At 35.1% G+C, this 9,529-nt stretch overlaps 1 pseudogene; it reads right to left on the bottom strand.

Moving 5' to 3' along the window:
* Positions 1-1,049: 1,049 nt before the first annotated feature.
* LOC102828360 lies at positions 1,050-1,610 on the bottom strand (annotated as a pseudogene).
* Between the last annotated feature and the right edge of the window lie 7,919 nt (positions 1,611-9,529).

Below are 9,529 nucleotides of genomic sequence, written 5' to 3'. Positions count from 1 at the left end.
TAAATTTCAACTGCCAACTTTGTGATTAGCAAAGTTAGAAGTCCAGTGTTTATCTTACAGTGTCACTCTAGGGCTCAGTTCCTGGTGCCTTGTTTTTAGTCAGTGCCTTCAATGCAACTTGGACTTTCAATACCATCGGTTCTTGTTCATATATTACCTCTTGAAATGGTTGAAAATCAACCAATAATTTTTGGTATAGTGACTCTTGGTATTCCTTTCATCTTCTTTTGATATCTCTTGAATCATTAAATAATTTGCCCATGTTGTTGTTGTTATGTTTCTTTGAATTGGTTTCGACTCATAAGGACTCTTTACAGGGTTTCCGAGAAGTTGCTGATGAATCTGAACTGCTGACCTTGTAACACACAGTTCAGTACTGCTCCTTCATAACCACACCAGGACTCCAATTTTCCCATAGAATTATTCATAATGCAGCCTGAGGCTTGAATTTGTTCTTTAGTTCTCTCAGCTTGAGTTAAGCTGTGGGTATTATTTCCTTTTGGTTTTCTAACTCCATGTCTTTTCTCATTTCACTATAATAGTTGACTTTGTCTTCTTTGGGCTGCCCTTTGAAATTTTCTGTTCAACTCTTTTATTTCCTCATTTTTTCCAGTCTCTATCTTCTTAAGATCAAGAGAAAAATTCAGTCTCTTCTGAGATCCATTTTGTTCTTTTGTTTTTTTACTGTCTTTTTAAAGACGTTTTGCTTTCTTCATGCATGATGCTCTTGATGTCATTTCACAGTTCTTCTGGGTTTTGTTGTTGAAAAGTTTTTACACTGAATAAGTTACTGGTCTTGAAATTTTATGTCATGCAATATCTAACATCATTTCTATCACTAAAGCCATATTCTCCAACTACGGATCCTTCCTTTTGTTTCCAACTTTCACTTTCCAATTCCCAGTAATTATCAATGCATCTTTTCTTTCTTTCTTTTTCTTTCTTTCTTTCTTTCTTTCTTTCTTTCTTTCTTTCTTTCTTTCTTTCTTTTTTTTTTTTTTACAATCCACTAAAAACTTCTTATTGGCCTTTTAGATAGAATTGGAAATTTATTTGCCAGGAAGGATGATCCCATCATATTTCTGATGGAACCAGCGCATGTCTTCCTCTTTGCTGAGTCTATGTTTTCACCCCAAAGAAGCCTGTCCTGCACTTTCAGTCTGTGATGCTGAAACCTGGTGTACCCACATAGAAGTCCAGGCCGTAGATACCAATGTTAGGTCATATTTGATTCTCAGATTGATGTGCTCCTGGATCCCAAAACCAAAATTTCCAGTATCTGAAAAGTTATTTTTTCATAACTCATACTCCCACACCTTTAGACCTCTCTCAATTATCTCCTCTGTCTTGACTCCACAGACTGTGCAGTGGACAGCAATCTTTTCATTTATCCTAATGCCAAAGGACCTGATGGTGTATCTAGTTTTGGAGAACATAGGCATCTGGCTGGTAAGCTTCTCCAACATCTTGTCTGCCCAAGTCAGTCTGTCTCCACTCTCCCGGATGCAGATATTGAGGCAGAGCTTGTGGATGTGAAATTCCCTCATGGGGTTCTCCTTTTTACTTTGATCCTGTGTTATGATGGAGAACAGAAGAGAATCATAATGCATCTTGATAGCATGTTTGGTCAATTTCCAACATAAAAAATTGGTATAATTCTTCCATTTTGTTACCACTGGTTTAGTGGTTGGTGTGTAATTTGAATAATAGTAGTATTAACTGGACTTTTTTGTGTTGTTGTTGTTAAGTGCCATTGAGCAGGTTCTAACTCATACTTACCTTTTATAGGGTTTCCAAGGAACAGCTGGTGAGTTTGAATTGCCAACCTTGAGGTTAGCAGTACTGTGCTTATATCCTACAGTACCATGAATATTATCCTATCACAGACAGCATTGTATTTCATGACAGATTTTGAAATGCTCTTTCAAAATCTTGAAATGCACCCTTTTGAATTTGTAATGCCCAGTATTGTAAACCATATGATTGTCTTATTCAAAATGGCTGATACCAGTCCATTTCTACTAACTGATAACTATGATATAGATCTTTATGCATTCATTTCATTTTTTGTGGCTTCCAATTTTCCTAGATTCATAATTTGTGCTTTCCATATTCCAATTATTAATGGATGTTTGTAACTACTTCTCATTTTGAGTTCTGCTACATCAGCAAATGAAGGTATGGAAAATTTTGCTCCATTCACGTTATTAAGGTCAACTCTACTTTGAGAAGTCAACTCTTCCCCAACTGTAGTTTGAATGCCTTCCACCCTGAGGGGATCACCTTTCTGCATTAGATCAGATGATGTTCTGCTGCTACTAATATAATTTCAGTGACTAATCATTTAAAAGTGCTGGTGTGGCACTGTAGAGTAATCCCTGAACCACAATGTCAGTCTGAGCCTTAAGGTTGGTGGTTCAAACTTACCAGTTGCTTCTCAGAAACCTATACAGGGTCACTATGAGTCAGAACCCACTTGATGGCACTTAACAACAACTATCATTCAGAAGTGGTTCTCATCACCTTCTTCTTTGTCTAGAATTGCCACTAAAACCTATCTGTCAAGTGTGACCCTGATAGCTTAGCTTCTTGCATATCAGCAACTCACAAGTCATCAAAATATTACAAACTGAAAGACTACTGGTAGTATATATGCAGATGCTACTGTTGTTAATAAGTGCTGTCAAGTCAATTCCAAATCATAACAATTTTATATGGGTTTCCAAGGAGCGGCTGCTAGGTTAGAATCACCAACCTTGTGGTTAGCAGTCCAGTGTTTATCCTACAGTGCCACGCAGGATTCTACACACAGATGTTTATTGTTGTTGATATTGTTAAGTGCCCTGAAGTTGATTCTTACTAACAGTGACCCTATATAGGTTTTTCGGAGAAGCAGTTTGTGGGCTTGAAACTGACTTTGCAGTTCAAACTGACCCTGAAGTTCAGTGCTTATCCTATAGCACACACCAGGAGTCTATATATTTATAAGTACAAATGTGTGTGTGTATATATATATATATATATATATATATATATGCTTTCGAAGTCCTGGTGTGGCCCTATGGGTTAATGTGCTAATTGCAAAGTCTGTTTGATACACAAGGTTGGTAGTTCAAGCTCACCAGCCACTCCTTGGAAACCACATACAGGATTGCAATAGGATAGAACCTACTCAAGGGCACTTAACAACAATAATACATGTATACATGTGGGAGACCTGGTGTAGCGCTGTAGGATAAGCACTGGACCACAAGGTTAGTTTGAATCACAAAGCTCTCAGTTCAGATTCATCAGCTGCTCCTTGCAGCCCTCTACAGGGTTGCTGTGAGTTGGAACTTACTCAAAGACACTTGGTACTTAGCAAAAACCACGTGCATACATATGGAAACATGCTGGAGTTATAGGGTAAGCACTAGACTATGAACCATAAGCATGGTGTTCAAGCCTACCAGCCACTTTTCAAGAGAATGATGATGCTTTCTTCCCCAGCAAAGATTTGAATCCTCAGACACCCTACACAGTGTCACTATGAGTTGGAACTGACTCGATGGGATCTAACAACAACAGCATACATATATGTAGCCAAATGTTCTATAGCCATAGAAGCTGAAAAAGGTCTTTTGATGGAAAAAAATTCTCCACTATATATCATCCAGTGAAAAATAAAGTGCATACCAGTGTGTAGTAGTTTTAAAACACACTCATGCTCACAGATAACAAATAAACCAAACCCACTGCTGATGAGTCAATTATAAGTCACTGTTATATACAAAATAGGGTCACATTGCTCTATAAGGCTTCCAAGACTGGATTGTTTTTTACAGAAGACTGCCTTGTCTTTCTTTCATGGAGCAGCTGGTGAGTTAGAACCACAAATTTTGGGGGTAGTTTAGCAACTAACTAACAGCTGCACCACGATTGAATAAAAAAGGGTCCTATTTTTACACATACTTCTTCATATATGAACTTCCAAAGAATTTTCAGTAAATGTTTAATAATGGTTAGATTTGGACAAATGTGGAAGATAAAACATTAAGCTACATAATATATATATCTGGTAGCGTAGTGATTACGAATCGGGCTGAGAGCCCGAAAGTCTGCAGTTCGAAACTACCAGCTGTTCTGTTGGAGAAAGATGTGGCTTTGTGCTCCTGTAAAGATTTACAGCTTAGGAAACCTGTACTGACTCCATGGCACATAACAACAACAAATATGTAATTTCAGACATTTGAACTGCATGTCTGTTCAACCTAATACAAATGTTAATATAAAAAATATGTACATTAAGAAAACAGGCAGTAATTATCAACAGAGAAAAATCTTGCTCCTAAGGCAAAAACTCTTTCTCTCAAGTGTAATTATTCTTTTTTTAATTTGACCAGCATGAATAAGTGTAATCAATCTTTTTAGTCCTCTAGATGCAGGTATCATAAACTCTATTTTAAGTTCTGTCTACAACAGTTTACAAAAACAAAGTGATTATAAGTTTTTCAGTTAATTTAAGCTTCTATAAGCTTATATTACAACTGGAATTGAGTGGTATTTTAGAATGAAACTGCGTGGCCATTATCAAGATTAGACTAACATTATATCAGATTTAAATCATAGATTTATTCCAAGATAAAACAAAGACAGAGACTAGTGTGGAAATCCAAATCTATTTCTTAAATAATTCTAAATTGCATTCAGTTTCATTATAATATTTTATCTTCAAAATTATAATTTTATTAACCAAGTAATTACTTTGTTTATAACATCTAACTCACTAGGGAATAAATTATAAAGACATAAAGTCTATAAAATTAAGGCTATAGCATATTTTATTTGAGATGCAAATGGAAAAAGGATTATATATTCCTTATGGCCTTTTAAATTCATGGCATAAGAGCTAAATTTCATGGAATAATGATACAATGAAATTCAGGTTCTAATTTTGCCAGTAAAAAGCACCACTTCTGATAAGAACATCTGGGTTGAGTGTCTCTGAAAACTAGTGCCACAGATTTCCAGTGCTCTTCAGAGCATGGGAACTGATTGTGATTAATCAGGGAAAAGCCCTTCTCTAATAAGGCTCTGTCCAGTCCAATTGCTGAACATGACAGTCTTGAGAATTACATCGCCAAATGGTCTACTAGAGCTGGAAGCTTGAAAGATTGGTAGAATTAAATAGCTAACCTTAGATGACCTTAGAAATGGATGCTTTGACTGAAGGTGAAGAAAAATTCATGAATTACTGATTTTTTTTTATACATGTATTATGAAAGAAAAAACATTACAGGACTTTCTTTCTTTCTTACTACTTCCAAGCATTATTATCCTGTCTAAATGCTGCAATCACTCAGGTGACAACCTGCAGTGTGCATCCATCCCTTCACTCCTGATTACAGATAACATTTGTAGCATGAGGATGAGGGAGGGAAGAGAGAGCCAGAACACGGAGAAAAGCCATCAAGAATCATCATAGAATCGAGCTCATTTTTATGACTTCACCTCCTCCCAGTCAAGTGTCTGCTGCAGACATTAATTGCTATTGAAATGCTGGCTTCTAAGACAAGTGAATCATCTCTGAGTGGGCTAGCTTCCAACATAATTAATAGCCAGAAGATTTTGTACAAAGATTTTTGTCAACTCAACAGCAAAAGGTCTTTAAAGTGGTGCATACAGTTTTTGGATGACTCTATTATCACACAATCATAAAACTACTCTGCATACAGAAATGTTATTAGTCTCATCAACAGAAGAAAAAAGATCATGTTAATAGTTCTTGGAAAGAACTTTTCTTCAATCATATAGTCAACTTTTCATGTTAATATTGATATGGTGGCATAGACAAACTATTTTTTCACACAGTTTTGCTCTATCTACAGATAATGTTGAAGATGTATTTTGATTTACCAAAGATGAAGGTTTGAAAAGTCATTGTATTAAAAATAAAACAGATATAAAACTTAGGAAATGGTGACAACAAAAAAAAAAGAAAATTAAAATCACCATAATTTCAGTTTTTGCAAAATTGCTATTAGGAATGTTAATGTATAGTCTCCAGTCTATTTCTGTGAGATTCTCTCTCATAGCAACCCTGCATAGGGTTTCCCAGGAGCCGCTGGTGAGCTTGAATGGCCAACTTTGCAATTCAAATGGCTTTGCAGTCTGACGCCTTAGCTCACAGTGCCACACCAGGACTTCATATATATACACGAACCTTATGGTCAGCAGTTCGAAACTACCAGCTGTTCCACGGGAAAAAGATGAGGCTTTCTACACCTGTAAAGATTTACCACCACCACCATATATAATTATTGGGTTTTTTTTGTCCAATTACTTGTTATTATATAAATAATTTTAGGATGAAAATAATTTCAGATATACTTTTGGATAAACCCCAGGTTATTTCATAAGAAGATATACCTATAAACAAAACAATAAAATATAAGGCTTTTGATACATAATGTTGTGTGTGGTGGTTGGTGGTTGTGTGTTGGTGAATCAGGACTCCTAGTGACACTGCAGAGGGTTTCTGAGGCTGTAAATTTTATGACAGCAGAAAATTACATCTTTCTCCCATATACTACTATATTTATAGACAAACTTATACCCATTTATACTCTCAATATGATTATTAGCTAGCATTTACTTTAACTCAATATTTGAATACACAAAATCTGAAGACACAATATTTCCTTGCTAAAAATACTTTAAAATAAATGCTAAAAATTACACTATATTATTTTCTAAATATGCGTTTTCCTTTGTTATAAAATTGTAGTTTTAATCTGATTCCCTATTTATTTTGGGTGCTTGTGTTGATTAATGCACTTCTTGCAGTTTTTGGTTTCCTACTAGAATTTTATTTATAGGAAAATTTTTATTTCAAATTGCTATGCTTTTTTTCAGTTATCAGTTAATTATCAATTTGTCTTAAAAATGTTGTTTAAGACTTCTCTGATATATCGAAAAATTTTGTTTATCTAGCCAGCTTCACTAGTCTGACAGGAACCAATTTCAAATAGCTCCCAGTGGACAACACTGGGACAATTTTAGTACCAAAATAAATTATAAAGTAACGAATTAAAACCATTTATCATGGTGTTGCTCATTGATCCAGTTGTGAGGATATTTTGTTTTCTTTATGTGAGATGTAATCTATACTAAAGTCTGTATTATTTGATCTTCATCAGTAAGTGTTTCAAGTTCCTTTTTATTTCAGCAAGCAAGGTTGTGTCATCTACATATCATGGGTTTCTAATATGCACATGACACAACCTTGTCATCCAATCCTGATGCTGTGTTCTTCTTTATATAATCCAGTTTCTCAGATTATTTACTCAGTATACAGATTAAATAAGTATGTTGAAAGAAAACAACCCTGGCACACACCTTTCCTGATTTTAAACCATGCAGTATCCCATTTTTCTGTTCAAACAAGCTGCCTCTTGTTTATGTACAGGTTCTATATTAGTATAATTAAATGCTCTGGAATTATCATTCTTTGCAATGTTACCCATAACCTGCTATGGTCCTTACAGTCCAATGCCTTTGCATGGTTAAAATATCTTTCTGTTAGTCTCTGCTTTTAGTCAAGATCCATATGATGTCAGCAATGATATCCCTTTTTCAATGTCTAATTGTTCCCTGTCAACGTACTGCTGCAACAGTTTTTGAAAGTTTTTCAACAAATTTGTATTTTCCTGTGATATTAATGATACTGTTCAGTATTTTCCACATTCTGTTGGATCATCTTTTATTGTAGTGGCCACACATCTGGATCATTTTCAATAGGGAGTCAGGTAGTCTTACAAATTTCTTGGCATAGACAAGAGCACTTTCAGTGTGCATCCATCGTTGAACTATATTAATTGTTATTCTGTCAACACCTGGAAACTGTATTTTATTATTATTATTATTTTTTTTGCCAATGCTGTCAATGCAGACTGGACCTCTTCCTTCAGTCTCATAGGTTCTGGATCATATGTTACCTAGTGAAATATTTGGGATAAAATACACATCATAAGTATCACCAACTCTCCTTTTAATCTATTTGATCCTTCTTTGTAGCATTTAGGCCAATCATCTCCACCCAACTAGAATGTATACTCCAAGACTTAACATATTCCAATCATAGAGAGGACTATTTAGGACAGAGTGGGCACCATACTCCTAGAATACAGTACAGTGTCTAGAAAAGAGAATTTATTCTGTTAATGATATCTAATGTATGAAAGATTGAAGCTATATGAATATGAAATTATATATTCAAAGTGATGATAGAAAATAGCTATTCTTTTAGAATCCTATATAGAGCAACACTATCATTTGAAGAGTGAGAATGAAATTCAGGTATTTTCACACAAAAAAGTGAAAATATTTACTACTAACATGGCACTGTAGGTTAAACACTAGACTGCAGGGTCTGTTTGAACTGCTAAATCAGCAGTTCAAATTCACCAGCTGCTCCTCGGAAAGGCTATATAAGGTCACTATGAGTTGGAACTGCATATAACTACAGCAACATCATAAAAACTAAGGATGAATGATCAAGAGGCTGACGGATGCTGGCCCAAGCCTCTAGACTTCTTGGTCAGTTTTCTGAGTTGAGATAGTTTTCAGTCCTTAAATCCATAAATTAACAGTGCTACCAGGTCCCCATGAACAAGGATACTGCAACATCATACCATGTGTGCAAAGTGATGATTTCTTCATCTTTCCATCAAGAGATCAATGGTCATTTAACTGGGAAATGTACATTGCTTGACAAGATTCTGAAAATCTATTTAAGCTTATAGCTCAATTTATGGGAAGATATTTCATTATGAATTCAGGTTTTTAAGTAGACAATTTCTTGTTGTTTTTAGGTTCTGCCGAATCAATACCAAATCATAGAGACCCTATGCAAACAGAATGAAACATTGCCTGGTCCTCCACCAACCTTACAATACTTGCTATGCTTGAGCCCACTGCTGCTAAATCGATACTAGGGCTATGAATAACAATAAAATATTTGTTTGCTTATTCCTATATCCCTTTTGATAAGTGGTGTGTTGGAAGCAATTTATCTACGTCCAGTATATTGTCAAATTTACTCACATAAAGTTGTCCATACATAATGTTGTTGTTGTTAAGTACTGTGGAGTAGGCTCCAACTCATAGTGACCCTGCACAGGGTTTCCGAGGCTGTAAATCTTTACAGGAATAGAATACCTCATCTTTCTCCCACAGAACCGCTGGTAGTTTTGAACTGCTGACCTTGAGGTTGGCAGCCTGACTCGTAACCACTACGCTACCAGAGCTCCTTGTCCATACATAATAGATTAGTGTTATATTCTTTGTCTGTAAAATCTGTACGGATAAATTCTTTTACTCTTAATATTGTAATTTCCTTTTTCTTTTTATTTCTTGATCAATCTTATTAATGTTTTCATTTTAACTTTGCCAAGTAATCTACTTTTTACTTTCTTAAAATACTTTCTCTTACTTTTGTATTATTTAAAAATTAATATTACCTTATTTTATTGTTACAATCTTTCAGGAC

Source organism: Chrysochloris asiatica, unplaced genomic scaffold (assembly GCF_000296735.1).
Source record: "Chrysochloris asiatica unplaced genomic scaffold, ChrAsi1.0 scaffold00022, whole genome shotgun sequence".
Lineage (NCBI taxonomy): Eukaryota > Metazoa > Chordata > Mammalia > Afrosoricida > Chrysochloridae > Chrysochloris > Chrysochloris asiatica.
This window is presented reverse-complemented; position numbering and strand designations above follow the sequence as displayed.